Below are 15,366 nucleotides of genomic sequence, written 5' to 3'. Positions count from 1 at the left end.
GCCCGCGCCAAGAGGTACCCGGCGCTCGCGATTGGCTGAGCCGGACCAGCGCCCCTGGGCGGGGCCGGCCCCCTCGCAGCGGCCGCGGGTCCCGCCCCCACGCAGGGTCCGCGGGTCCCGCCCCGCTGGTGCGCATGCGCGCAGTCCCCAGAGGAAAGAGTCTGCGCACACCCCCGCCCGGCCTCCGACTCGCGCCGCGGCTCCCTCCCTTGTCCGCGGAGGCTTGTCGGCTCGGCGAGACAGCAAGAGCTGCGGCCGGCAGGGGGCTGTGCGGACCCAAGGCGGCTGCGGTGGCGCCGGCCTGTGGAAAATGCCACCAGGCGGCGCTTCGGTTCGTTGCTCGTGTGACGGCCGTTCCCCGCCCCCCCATCCCTGAACCCCCATCCCTGAACCCCCTGCGACCGCCGGGGAAGAACCGGCCCGCGCAGTGAGTACCGCACCGAGACGCTTCGGCGGGAACGAGGCCGACGGCCGGCTGTGCCGGTTGCGCCCCTGAGGTGAGTGCGGGCTGCGGCGGCGGCGGCGGCGGCAGGGCGCGGGGCGCGGGAAGGACGGGGGTTGCGGCGGCTGCCACCCCGGGTCCCCGCGGCGGAGGGAGGCCGCGCGGGCCTCTGCGGGGCGGGGAGGGCCGGCGCCGTCAGTGTTTAGTCTCAGCTATTCTGATGTCTAGTTTTGTGCCCTTTGCTATGTCCAATCCTATATGAATTTCTGTTTTTATCTGATCGCATGGGACTAGCCCAGTGGTTCTCCAATTGGCTGGACATTCAAATTGCTTGGAAAACTTTTTAAAAACATAGGGGCCTGCAGCCTTCCCCAGACAAGTTAATTCAGAATTTCTGAAGGTGGGGCTGAGGCGTTAGTATTTTCGTAAGCTCCCTGTGTGATTATAATGAGTCCAACAATCACTCCCAACTCTAATAAAACGTTCTGACATTTTATAAAACTTGCCGATTGAGAACCTCAGCATGTGTTTCAAATGAGTTCAGAGGAGAGAGTTTCCAGTGTTAGGTGTTGGTGTTTGTTCTATCAGTTGCATTCACAATGTAGGCTGACAAGGGGAAAAAAAAAAAAAACAACAACAACAAGAAAAAAAAATTCAAAGGGAAGGTAGACAGGCCGTGCAAAGGAGAGCTCAATCACAGAAGAGCTGTCTCCAGGAGACCAAAGTCATGCTCTTTAACATTCTAAGTGATTGGTTTGTGCAGTGAACCAAATCTGAGCAGTTCCAATGTTTGAAAATGTAATGACTTGAATAGAAATACTAATATACCCTTCAAGGTCATGAAACAGTTCCTTGGCCTTAGGAAACGTGTAACTTCTGTGAGCTCATGTAGGTCAATTTGATGGGCCTCTTATAACCTTAAGATTCATCTTGCTCCTTATCTTTCCTCTGCATTAAAATATGTTAATACCAGCTTTGGAATCAAATCAATTCTTTTCTTTTTAAATCTGCCTTTTTAAAACTTCCTTTGTATTTGCAGAATTACCAAGGAGTTGTTAAAAATTACCGTATTTTCTACCTCTGAATGAAATTAAGCAAAGACCGAAGTACGAAAAGGTCATCGAAACAAGAGACTATAAAAGAAACCTGAGAATAGCGGTACACTGCTAATGATAGCCTAAAATTTAATTTAAAGTCAGTCCTGAAACTGTGTAATGGTTAAGGATTGAGTTTCTATCCTCATCCACATGTTTAAGGAATCTTCTGTATTGGCTATCTCTAAGCAAATTAGTGGGAATGGGAGAGGGCGGGGAACAGCTCACTAAGAATCTACTCATCTATAGTCCTTTTATCTTTTCATTTAGAAGGGTAAGCTACTGAATGTCATATATATAATGCGGTACATAAAATGTGATAAATGCTGCACCTAACACACAAAGTCTACAATAGACCATAGATCTACAAAGGACTATGATCTATGGATCAGAACTAGCAGAGTTAACATCAACCCAGTTCCTAGCAAACGTTGCTAACTTATGGCCATAGCTATCATTTCAGGCCCAATACCCCCGTTATAAAAGCAAATATTCTGTAGACCCCCTTCCCTTCCAAATGAGGCACTCTATCTTCAACTATAATTTTTAAGTAAATTTAAATCAATTTAGAATAATGGAATATATGTTATTGTACATTCATAACTATACTATATTCCTATTCCTACACCCCGCTTAATTATAATAAGTAAGTTAGGATCAGGGAAAGCAATATGAGAAATTATCCCACACGGGAAGTTCAGGAAAAATGAAAGAGCAAAGGCAGAGATGGACTCTCAGCTACTAGCAGGCCAGTTTTCTCTGTAGACGATCACAGACAAAGGGGGAAAAATACTTAACTGGAGTATGTATAACATGCTAAGATAAATTACAATCTGTCAATGTTGACCAAGAGTGAGGAAGTTTGATATTCCTGTGAATGAGCTATTTATAAACGTACTTATAAAACAATTCAGTGTGTTATGACACGAGTTAAGAGTGCCAATGAAGTGCCCTGGAAACATTTCATCCCAGAGCCAGCCACATGTCCAAAGATGCATTCAGTCTGTGGTGGGAAAGAAAAGTGGGCCGGGGGCTCCAGATGAGGGGAGCCGTGTAGCAACTTGGGGCAAGGACGCAGATGCCAAAGCTGGGCCTGTCCGACAGGGAGCTCAGGAGGGACTCAGCTGCTGCTTTGGGAGGTGGCAGGAGGTGGGGGGAGGGGATAGCCCGACCCTGGCTCCTGAAGCACCCCTCCGCTCCCTTCCTACTTGGGTCCCACACAGCGCCCCTCACTGCATCCTGCCTTGGCCTACCTGTGCCCCACATACACCCCGATGCTTCCCTCCCCGTTGCCTGAGCCCGAGCCTCCCTGCCTGCCTTCGACCATCCCCAGTACCCCCATCGTGCCGTGACCTACCTGCACCTGGGGCTCCATCCTGCTTCCCTGCTGGGGACTGGCCTTCTTGGACATGTGCGTCTCCTGGCAAGCTCTGGAGCCCTGAAGTACCTGAAATAACCTTAAGTTCAGGAAAAGAATAAAGCTCAATGATAAAGAAAATCTCTATCATTTTATTCATTGAATCATGTTGTTTATGTTTACATATAAAATATGCATATCTGTGTGCATATGCATGGCTATATTTTGGGTTTTTATGTAATAAAATTACATATTAACATTTTATTTCTTTAAAACATTGACGCATTGTGGCAAAACGTTAGCATTTAAAAATCTTTCTTTTCAGAAATCAGATCGTATACAAATGCTTGAAGTTTCTTTTTCACCTTTCCTTTATCCCATTCCCTTCTTTGCATCCAAAGAGGTAACCGTTATCCTGAAGTCAGTGTTGTTTTACTTTCCCAGCTGTTTTTTTTTTTCGCCAGTCCCGCGGCCTGGGGAGGGTGGGGCTCCGGCGAAAGGACGAGGGGCGGGTTCCCCTCCCGATCTCAGAGAAGCTCCCAAAAGGGCAGCGGCGTGCCCACCTGCCGCCACCTCGGGCGGCCGCGAACAATTCAAATCGCCCGCGCCAAGAGGTACCCGGCGCTCGCGATTGGCGGAGCCGGACCAGCGCCCCTGGGCGGGGCCGGCCCCCTCGCAGCGGCCGCGGGTCCCGCCCCCACGCAGGGTCCGCGGGTCCCGCCCCGCTGGTGCGCATGCGCGCAGTCCCCAGAGGAAAGAGTCTGCGCACACCCCCGCCCGGCCTCCGACTCGCGCCGCGGCTCCCTCCCTTGTCCGCGGAGGCTTGTCGGCTCGGCGAGACAGCAAGAGCTGCGGCCGGCAGGGGGCTGTGCGGACCCAAGGCGGCTGCGGTGGCGCCGGCCTGTGGAAAATGCCACCAGGCGGCGCTTCGGTTCGTTGCTCGTGTGACGGCCGTTCCCCGCCCCCCCATCCCTGAACCCCCTGCGACCGCCGGGGAAGAACCGGCCCGCGCAGTGAGTACCGCACCGAGACGCTTCGGCGGGAACGAGGCCGACGGCCGGCTGTGCCGGTTGCGCCCCTGAGGTGAGTGCGGGCTGCGGCGGCGGCGGCGGCGGCGGCGGCAGGGCGCGGGGCGCGGGAAGGACGGGGGTTGCGGCGGCTGCCACCCCGGGTCCCCGCGGCGGAGGGAGGCCGCGCGGGCCTCTGCGGGGCGGGGAGGGCCGGCGCCGTCAGTGTTTAGTCTCAGCTATTCTGATGTCTAGTTTTGTGCCCTTTGCTATGTCCAATCCTATATGAATTTCTGTTTTTATCTGATCGCATGGGACTAGCCCAGTGGTTCTCCAATTGGCTGGACATTCAAATTGCTTGGAAAACTTTTTAAAAACATAGGGGCCTGCAGCCTTCCCCAGACAAGTTAATTCAGAATTTCTGAAGGTGGGGCTGAGGCATTAGTATTTTCTTAAGCTCCCTGTGTGATTATAATGAGTCCAACAATCACTCCCAACTCTAATAAAACGTTCTGACATTTTATAAAACTTGCCGATTGAGAACCTCAGCATGTGTTTCAAATGAGTTCAGAGGAGAGAGTTTCCAGTGTTAGGTGTTGGTGTTTGTTCTATCAGTTGCATTCACAATGTAGGCTGACAAGGGGAAAAAAAAAAAAAAACAACAACAACAAGAAAAAAAAATTCAAAGGGAAGGTAGACAGGCCGTGCAAAGGAGAGCTCAATCACAGAAGAGCTGTCTCCAGGAGACCAAAGTCATGCTCTTTAACATTCTAAGTGATTGGTTTGTGCAGTGAACCAAATCTGAGCAGTTCCAATGTTTGAAAATGTAATGACTTGAATAGAAATACTAATATACCCTTCAAGGTCATGAAACAGTTCCTTGGCCTTAGGAAACGTGTAACTTCTGTGAGCTCATGTAGGTCAATTTGATGGGCCTCTTATAACCTTAAGATTCATCTTGCTCCTTATCTTTCCTCTGCATTAAAATATGTTAATACCAGCTTTGGAATCAAATCAATTCTTTTCTTTTTAAATCTGCCTTTTTAAAACTTCCTTTGTATTTGCAGAATTACCAAGGAGTTGTTAAAAATTACCGTATTTTCTACCTCTGAATGAAATTAAGCAAAGACCGAAGTACGAAAAGGTCATCGAAACAAGAGACTATAAAAGAAACCTGAGAATAGCGGTACACTGCTAATGATAGCCTAAAATTTAATTTAAAGTCAGTCCTGAAACTGTGTAATGGTTAAGGATTGAGTTTCTATCCTCATCCACATGTTTAAGGAATCTTCTGTATTGGCTATCTCTAAGCAAATTAGTGGGAATGGGAGAGGGCGGGGAACAGCTCACTAAGAATCTACTCATCTATAGTCCTTTTATCTTTTCATTTAGAAGGGTAAGCTACTGAATGTCATATATATAATGCGGTACATAAAATGTGATAAATGCTGCACCTAACACACAAAGTCTACAATAGACCATAGATCTACAAAGGACTATGATCTATGGATCAGAACTAGCAGAGTTAACATCAACCCAGTTCCTAGCAAACGTTGCTAACTTATGGCCATAGCTATCATTTCAGGCCCAATACCCCCGTTATAAAAGCAAATATTCTGTAGACCCCCTTCCCTTCCAAATGAGGCACTCTATCTTCAACTATAATTTTTAAGTAAATTTAAATCAATTTAGAATAATGGAATATATGTTATTGTACATTCATAACTATACTATATTCCTATTCCTACACCCCGCTTAATTATAATAAGTAAGTTAGGATCAGGGAAAGCAATATGAGAAATTATCCCACACGGGAAGTTCAGGAAAAATGAAAGAGCAAAGGCAGAGATGGACTCTCAGCTACTAGCAGGCCAGTTTTCTCTGTAGACGATCACAGACAAAGGGGGAAAAATACTTAACTGGAGTATGTATAACATGCTAAGATAAATTACAATCTGTCAATGTTGACCAAGAGTGAGGAAGTTTGATATTCCTGTGAATGAGCTATTTATAAACGTACTTATAAAACAATTCAGTGTGTTATGACACGAGTTAAGAGTGCCAATGAAGTGCCCTGGAAACATTTCATCCCAGAGCCAGCCACATGTCCAAAGATGCATTCAGTCTGTGGTGGGAAAGAAAAGTGGGCCGGGGGCTCCAGATGAGGGGAGCCGTGTAGCAACTTGGGGCAAGGACGCAGATGCCAAAGCTGGGCCTGTCCGACAGGGAGCTCAGGAGGGACTCAGCTGCTGCTTTGGGAGGTGGCAGGAGGTGGGGGGAGGGGATAGCCCGACCCTGGCTCCTGAAGCACCCCTCCCCTCCCTTCCTACTTGGGTCCCACACAGCGCCCCTCACTGCATCCTGCCTTGGCCTACCTGTGCCCCACATACACCCCGATGCTTCCCTCCCCGTTGCCTGAGCCCGAGCCTCCCTGCCTGCCTTCGACCATCCCCAGTACCCCCATCGTGCCGTGACCTACCTGCACCTGGGGCTCCATCCTGCTTCCCTGCTGGGGACTGGCCTTCTTGGACATGTGCGTCTCCTGGCAAGCTCTGGAGCCCTGAAGTACCTGAAATAACCTTAAGTTCAGGAAAAGAATAAAGCTCAATGATAAAGAAAATCTCTATCATTTTATTCATTGAATCATGTTGTTTATGTTTACATATAAAATATGCATATCTGTGTGCATATGCATGGCTATATTTTGGGTTTTTATGTAATAAAATTACATATTAACATTTTATTTCTTTAAAACATTGACGCATTGTGGCAAAACGTTAGCATTTAAAAATCTTTCTTTTCAGAAATCAGATCGTATACAAATGCTTGAAGTTTCTTTTTCACCTTTCCTTTATCCCATTCCCTTCTTTGCATCCAAAGAGGTAACCGTTATCCTGAAGTCAGTGTTGTTTTACTTTCCCAGCTGTTTTTTTTTTCGCCAGTCCCGCGGCCTGGGGAGGGTGGGGCTCCGGCGAAAGGACGAGGGGCGGGTTCCCCTCCCGATCTCAGAGAAGCTCCCAAAAGGGCAGCGGCGTGCCCACCTGCCGCCACCTCGGGCGGCCGCGAACCATTCAAATCGCCCGCGCCAAGAGGTACCCGGCGCTCGCGATTGGCGGAGCCGGACCAGCGCCCCTGGGCGGGGCCGGCCCCCTCGCAGCGGCCGCGGGTCCCGCCCCCACGCAGGGGCCGCGGGTCCCGCCCCGCTGGTGCGCATGCGCGCAGTCCCCAGAGGAAAGAGTCTGCGCACACCCCCGCCCGGCCTCCGACTCGCGCCGCGGCTCCCTCCCTTGTCCGCGGAGGCTTGTCGGCTCGGCGAGACAGCAAGAGCTGCGGCCGGCAGGGGGCTGTGCGGACCCAAGGCGGCTGCGGTGGCGCCGGCCTGTGGAAAATGCCACCAGGCGGCGCTTCGGTTCGTTGCTCGTGTGACGGCCGTTCCCCGCCCCCCCATCCCTGAACCCCCTGCGACCGCCGGGGAAGAACCGGCCCGCGCAGTGAGTACCGCACCGAGACGCTTCGGCGGGAACGAGGCCGACGGCCGGCTGTGCCGGTTGCGCCCCTGAGGTGAGTGCGGGCTGCGGCGGCGGCGGCGGCGGCAGGGCGCGGGGCGCGGGAAGGACGGGGGTTGCGGCGGCTGCCACCCCGGGTCCCCGCGGCGGAGGGAGGCCGCGCGGGCCTCTGCGGGGCGGGGAGGGCCGGCGCCGTCAGTGTTTAGTCTCAGCTATTCTGATGTCTAGTTTTGTGCCCTTTGCTATGTCCAATCCTATATGAATTTCTGTTTTTATCTGATCGCATGGGACTAGCCCAGTGGTTCTCCAATTGGCTGGACATTCAAATTGCTTGGAAAACTTTTTAAAAACATAGGGGCCTGCAGCCTTCCCCAGACAAGTTAATTCAGAATTTCTGAAGGTGGGGCTGAGGCGTTAGTATTTTCTTAAGCTCCCTGTGTGATTATAATGAGTCCAACAATCACTCCCAACTCTAATAAAACGTTCTGACATTTTATAAAACTTGCCGATTGAGAACCTCAGCATGTGTTTCAAATGAGTTCAGAGGAGAGAGTTTCCAGTGTTAGGTGTTGGTGTTTGTTCTATCAGTTGCATTCACAATGTAGGCTGACAAGGGGAAAAAAAAAAAAAACAACAACAACAAGAAAAAAAAATTCAAAGGGAAGGTAGACAGGCCGTGCAAAGGAGAGCTCAATCACAGAAGAGCTGTCTCCAGGAGACCAAAGTCATGCTCTTTAACATTCTAAGTGATTGGTTTGTGCAGTGAACCAAATCTGAGCAGTTCCAATGTTTGAAAATGTAATGACTTGAATAGAAATACTAATATACCCTTCAAGGTCATGAAACAGTTCCTTGGCCTTAGGAAACGTGTAACTTCTGTGAGCTCATGTAGGTCAATTTGATGGGCCTCTTATAACCTTAAGATTCATCTTGCTCCTTATCTTTCCTCTGCATTAAAATATGTTAATACCAGCTTTGGAATCAAATCAATTCTTTTCTTTTTAAATCTGCCTTTTTAAAACTTCCTTTGTATTTGCAGAATTACCAAGGAGTTGTTAAAAATTACCGTATTTTCTACCTCTGAATGAAATTAAGCAAAGACCGAAGTACGAAAAGGTCATCGAAACAAGAGACTATAAAAGAAACCTGAGAATAGCGGTACACTGCTAATGATAGCCTAAAATTTAATTTAAAGTCAGTCCTGAAACTGTGTAATGGTTAAGGATTGAGTTTCTATCCTCATCCACATGTTTAAGGAATCTTCTGTATTGGCTATCTCTAAGCAAATTAGTGGGAATGGGAGAGGGCGGGGAACAGCTCACTAAGAATCTACTCATCTATAGTCCTTTTATCTTTTCATTTAGAAGGGTAAGCTACTGAATGTCATATATATAATGCGGTACATAAAATGTGATAAATGCTGCACCTAACACACAAAGTCTACAATAGACCATAGATCTACAAAGGACTATGATCTATGGATCAGAACTAGCAGAGTTAACATCAACCCAGTTCCTAGCAAACGTTGCTAACTTATGGCCATAGCTATCATTTCAGGCCCAATACCCCCGTTATAAAAGCAAATATTCTGTAGACCCCCTTCCCTTCCAAATGAGGCACTCTATCTTCAACTATAATTTTTAAGTAAATTTAAATCAATTTAGAATAATGGAATATATGTTATTGTACATTCATAACTATACTATATTCCTATTCCTACACCCCGCTTAATTATAATAAGTAAGTTAGGATCAGGGAAAGCAATATGAGAAATTATCCCACACGGGAAGTTCAGGAAAAATGAAAGAGCAAAGGCAGAGATGGACTCTCAGCTACTAGCAGGCCAGTTTTCTCTGTAGACGATCACAGACAAAGGGGGAAAAATACTTAACTGGAGTATGTATAACATGCTAAGATAAATTACAATCTGTCAATGTTGACCAAGAGTGAGGAAGTTTGATATTCCTGTGAATGAGCTATTTATAAACGTACTTATAAAACAATTCAGTGTGTTATGACACGAGTTAAGAGTGCCAATGAAGTGCCCTGGAAACATTTCATCCCAGAGCCAGCCACATGTCCAAAGATGCATTCAGTCTGTGGTGGGAAAGAAAAGTGGGCCGGGGGCTCCAGATGAGGGGAGCCGTGTAGCAACTTGGGGCAAGGACGCAGATGCCAAAGCTGGGCCTGTCCGACAGGGAGCTCAGGAGGGACTCAGCTGCTGCTTTGGGAGGTGGCAGGAGGTGGGGGGAGGGGATAGCCCGACCCTGGCTCCTGAAGCACCCCTCCCCTCCCTTCCTACTTGGGTCCCACACAGCGCCCCTCACTGCATCCTGCCTTGGCCTACCTGTGCCCCACATACACCCCGATGCTTCCCTCCCCGTTGCCTGAGCCCGAGCCTCCCTGCCTGCCTTCGACCATCCCCAGTACCCCCATCGTGCCGTGACCTACCTGCACCTGGGGCTCCATCCTGCTTCCCTGCTGGGGACTGGCCTTCTTGGACATGTGCGTCTCCTGGCAAGCTCTGGAGCCCTGAAGTACCTGAAATAACCTTAAGTTCAGGAAAAGAATAAAGCTCAATGATAAAGAAAATCTCTATCATTTTATTCATTGAATCATGTTGTTTATGTTTACATATAAAATATGCATATCTGTGTGCATATGCATGGCTATATTTTGGGTTTTTATGTAATAAAATTACATATTAACATTTTATTTCTTTAAAACATTGACGCATTGTGGCAAAACGTTAGCATTTAAAAATCTTTCTTTTCAGAAATCAGATCGTATACAAATGCTTGAAGTTTCTTTTTCACCTTTCCTTTATCCCATTCCCTTCTTTGCATCCAAAGAGGTAACCGTTATCCTGAAGTCAGTGTTGTTTTACTTTCCCAGCTGTTTTTTTTTTTCGCCAGTCCCGCGGCCTGGGGAGGGTGGGGCTCCGGCGAAAGGACGAGGGGCGGGTTCCCCTCCCGATCTCAGAGAAGCTCCCAAAAGGGCAGCGGCGTGCCCACCTGCCGCCACCTCGGGCGGCCGCGAACCATTCAAATCGCCCGCGCCAAGAGGTACCCGGCGCTCGCGATTGGCTGAGCCGGACCAGCGCCCCTGGGCGGGGCCGGCCCCCTCGCAGCGGCCGCGGGTCCCGCCCCCACGCAGGGGCCGCGGGTCCCGCCCCGCTGGTGCGCATGCGCGCAGTCCCCAGAGGAAAGAGTCTGCGCACACCCCCGCCCGGCCTCCGACTCGCGCCGCGGCTCCCTCCCTTGTCCGCGGAGGCTTGTCGGCTCGGCGAGACAGCAAGAGCTGCGGCCGGCAGGGGGCTGTGCGGACCCAAGGCGGCTGCGGTGGCGCCGGCCTGTGGAAAATGCCACCAGGCGGCGCTTCGGTTCGTTGCTCGTGTGACGGCCGTTCCCCGCCCCCCCATCCCTGAACCCCCTGCGACCGCCGGGGAAGAACCGGCCCGCGCAGTGAGTACCGCACCGAGACGCTTCGGCGGGAACGAGGCCGACGGCCGGCTGTGCCGGTTGCGCCCCTGAGGTGAGTGCGGGCTGCGGCGGCGGCGGCGGCGGCAGGGCGCGGGGCGCGGGAAGGACGGGGGTTGCGGCGGCTGCCACCCCGGGTCCCCGCGGCGGAGGGAGGCCGCGCGGGCCTCTGCGGGGCGGGGAGGGCCGGCGCCGTCAGTGTTTAGTCTCAGCTATTCTGATGTCTAGTTTTGTGCCCTTTGCTATGTCCAATCCTATATGAATTTCTGTTTTTATCTGATCGCATGGGACTAGCCCAGTGGTTCTCCAATTGGCTGGACATTCAAATTGCTTGGAAAACTTTTTAAAAACATAGGGGCCTGCAGCCTTCCCCAGACAAGTTAATTCAGAATTTCTGAAGGTGGGGCTGAGGCGTTAGTATTTTCTTAAGCTCCCTGTGTGATTATAATGAGTCCAACAATCACTCCCAACTCTAATAAAACGTTCTGACATTTTATAAAACTTGCCGATTGAGAACCTCAGCATGTGTTTCAAATGAGTTCAGAGGAGAGAGTTTCCAGTGTTAGGTGTTGGTGTTTGTTCTATCAGTTGCATTCACAATGTAGGCTGACAAGGGGAAAAAAAAAAAAAACAACAACAACAAGAAAAAAAAATTCAAAGGGAAGGTAGACAGGCCGTGCAAAGGAGAGCTCAATCACAGAAGAGCTGTCTCCAGGAGACCAAAGTCATGCTCTTTAACATTCTAAGTGATTGGTTTGTGCAGTGAACCAAATCTGAGCAGTTCCAATGTTTGAAAATGTAATGACTTGAATAGAAATACTAATATACCCTTCAAGGTCATGAAACAGTTCCTTGGCCTTAGGAAACGTGTAACTTCTGTGAGCTCATGTAGGTCAATTTGATGGGCCTCTTATAACCTTAAGATTCATCTTGCTCCTTATCTTTCCTCTGCATTAAAATATGTTAATACCAGCTTTGGAATCAAATCAATTCTTTTCTTTTTAAATCTGCCTTTTTAAAACTTCCTTTGTATTTGCAGAATTACCAAGGAGTTGTTAAAAATTACCGTATTTTCTACCTCTGAATGAAATTAAGCAAAGACCGAAGTACGAAAAGGTCATCGAAACAAGAGACTATAAAAGAAACCTGAGAATAGCGGTACACTGCTAATGATAGCCTAAAATTTAATTTAAAGTCAGTCCTGAAACTGTGTAATGGTTAAGGATTGAGTTTCTATCCTCATCCACATGTTTAAGGAATCTTCTGTATTGGCTATCTCTAAGCAAATTAGTGGGAATGGGAGAGGGCGGGGAACAGCTCACTAAGAATCTACTCATCTATAGTCCTTTTATCTTTTCATTTAGAAGGGTAAGCTACTGAATGTCATATATATAATGCGGTACATAAAATGTGATAAATGCTGCACCTAACACACAAAGTCTACAATAGACCATAGATCTACAAAGGACTATGATCTATGGATCAGAACTAGCAGAGTTAACATCAACCCAGTTCCTAGCAAACGTTGCTAACTTATGGCCATAGCTATCATTTCAGGCCCAATACCCCCGTTATAAAAGCAAATATTCTGTAGACCCCCTTCCCTTCCAAATGAGGCACTCTATCTTCAACTATAATTTTTAAGTAAATTTAAATCAATTTAGAATAATGGAATATATGTTATTGTACATTCATAACTATACTATATTCCTATTCCTACACCCCGCTTAATTATAATAAGTAAGTTAGGATCAGGGAAAGCAATATGAGAAATTATCCCACACGGGAAGTTCAGGAAAAATGAAAGAGCAAAGGCAGAGATGGACTCTCAGCTACTAGCAGGCCAGTTTTCTCTGTAGACGATCACAGACAAAGGGGGAAAAATACTTAACTGGAGTATGTATAACATGCTAAGATAAATTACAATCTGTCAATGTTGACCAAGAGTGAGGAAGTTTGATATTCCTGTGAATGAGCTATTTATAAACGTACTTATAAAACAATTCAGTGTGTTATGACACGAGTTAAGAGTGCCAATGAAGTGCCCTGGAAACATTTCATCCCAGAGCCAGCCACATGTCCAAAGATGCATTCAGTCTGTGGTGGGAAAGAAAAGTGGGCCGGGGGCTCCAGATGAGGGGAGCCGTGTAGCAACTTGGGGCAAGGACGCAGATGCCAAAGCTGGGCCTGTCCGACAGGGAGCTCAGGAGGGACTCAGCTGCTGCTTTGGGAGGTGGCAGGAGGTGGGGGGAGGGGATAGCCCGACCCTGGCTCCTGAAGCACCCCTCCCCTCCCTTCCTACTTGGGTCCCACACAGCGCCCCTCACTGCATCCTGCCTTGGCCTACCTGTGCCCCACATACACCCCGATGCTTCCCTCCCCGTTGCCTGAGCCCGAGCCTCCCTGCCTGCCTTCGACCATCCCCAGTACCCCCATCGTGCCGTGACCTACCTGCACCTGGGGCTCCATCCTGCTTCCCTGCTGGGGACTGGCCTTCTTGGACATGTGCGTCTCCTGGCAAGCTCTGGAGCCCTGAAGTACCTGAAATAACCTTAAGTTCAGGAAAAGAATAAAGCTCAATGATAAAGAAAATCTCTATCATTTTATTCATTGAATCATGTTGTTTATGTTTACATATAAAATATGCATATCTGTGTGCATATGCATGGCTATATTTTGGGTTTTTATGTAATAAAATTACATATTAACATTTTATTTCTTTAAAACATTGACGCATTGTGGCAAAACGTTAGCATTTAAAAATCTTTCTTTTCAGAAATCAGATCGTATACAAATGCTTGAAGTTTCTTTTTCACCTTTCCTTTATCCCATTCCCTTCTTTGCATCCAAAGAGGTAACCGTTATCCTGAAGTCAGTGTTGTTTTACTTTCCCAGCTGTTTTTTTTTTTCGCCAGTCCCGCGGCCTGGGGAGGGTGGGGCTCCGGCGAAAGGACGAGGGGCGGGTTCCCCTCCCGATCTCAGAGAAGCTCCCAAAAGGGCAGCGGCGTGCCCACCTGCCGCCACCTCGGGCGGCCGCGAACCATTCAAATCGCCCGCGCCAAGAGGTACCCGGCGCTCGCGATTGGCTGAGCCGGACCAGCGCCCCTGGGCGGGGCCGGCCCCCTCGCAGCGGCCGCGGGTCCCGCCCCCACGCAGGGTCCGCGGGTCCCGCCCCGCTGGTGCGCATGCGCGCAGTCCCCAGAGGAAAGAGTCTGCGCACACCCCCGCCCGGCCTCCGACTCGCGCCGCGGCTCCCTCCCTTGTCCGCGGAGGCTTGTCGGCTCGGCGAGACAGCAAGAGCTGCGGCCGGCAGGGGGCTGTGCGGACCCAAGGCGGCTGCGGTGGCGCCGGCCTGTGGAAAATGCCACCAGGCGGCGCTTCGGTTCGTTGCTCGTGTGACGGCCGTTCCCCGCCCCCCCATCCCTGAACCCCCTGCGACCGCCGGGGAAGAACCGGCCCGCGCAGTGAGTACCGCACCGAGACGCTTCGGCGGGAACGAGGCCGACGGCCGGCTGTGCCGGTTGCGCCCCTGAGGTGAGTGCGGGCTGCGGCGGCGGCGGCGGCGGCAGGGCGCGGGGCGCGGGAAGGACGGGGGTTGCGGCGGCTGCCACCCCGGGTCCCCGCGGCGGAGGGAGGCCGCGCGGGCCTCTGCGGGGCGGGGAGGGCCGGCGCCGTCAGTGTTTAGTCTCAGCTATTCTGATGTCTAGTTTTGTGCCCTTTGCTATGTCCAATCCTATATGAATTTCTGTTTTTATCTGATCGCATGGGACTAGCCCAGTGGTTCTCCAATTGGCTGGACATTCAAATTGCTTGGAAAACTTTTTAAAAACATAGGGGCCTGCAGCCTTCCCCAGACAAGTTAATTCAGAATTTCTGAAGGTGGGGCTGAGGCGTTAGTATTTTCGTAAGCTCCCTGTGTGATTATAATGAGTCCAACAATCACTTCCAACTCTAATAAAACGTTCTGACATTTTATAAAACTTGCCGATTGAGAACCTCAGCATGTGTTTCAAATGAGTTCAGAGGAGAGAGTTTCCAGTGTTAGGTGTTGGTGTTTGTTCTATCAGTTGCATTCACAATGTAGGCTGACAAGGGGAAAAAAAAAAAAAAACAACAACAACAAGAAAAAAAAATTCAAAGGGAAGGTAGACAGGCCGTGCAAAGGAGAGCTCAATCACAGAAGAGCTGTCTCCAGGAGACCAAAGTCATGCTCTTTAACATTCTAAGTGATTGGTTTGTGCAGTGAACCAAATCTGAGCAGTTCCAATGTTTGAAAATGTAATGACTTGAATAGAAATACTAATATACCCTTCAAGGTCATGAAACAGTTCCTTGGCCTTAGGAAACGTGTAACTTCTGTGAGCTCATGTAGGTCAATTTGATGGGCCTCTTATAACCTTAAGATTCATCTTGCTCCTTATCTTTCCTCTGCATTAAAATATGTTAATACCAGCTTTGGAATCAAATCAATTCTTTTCTTT

This window comes from Camelus bactrianus, chromosome 29 (genome assembly GCF_048773025.1).
Source record: "Camelus bactrianus isolate YW-2024 breed Bactrian camel chromosome 29, ASM4877302v1, whole genome shotgun sequence".
Lineage (NCBI taxonomy): Eukaryota > Metazoa > Chordata > Mammalia > Artiodactyla > Camelidae > Camelus > Camelus bactrianus.
Note: the sequence above shows the minus strand (reverse complement) of the source record.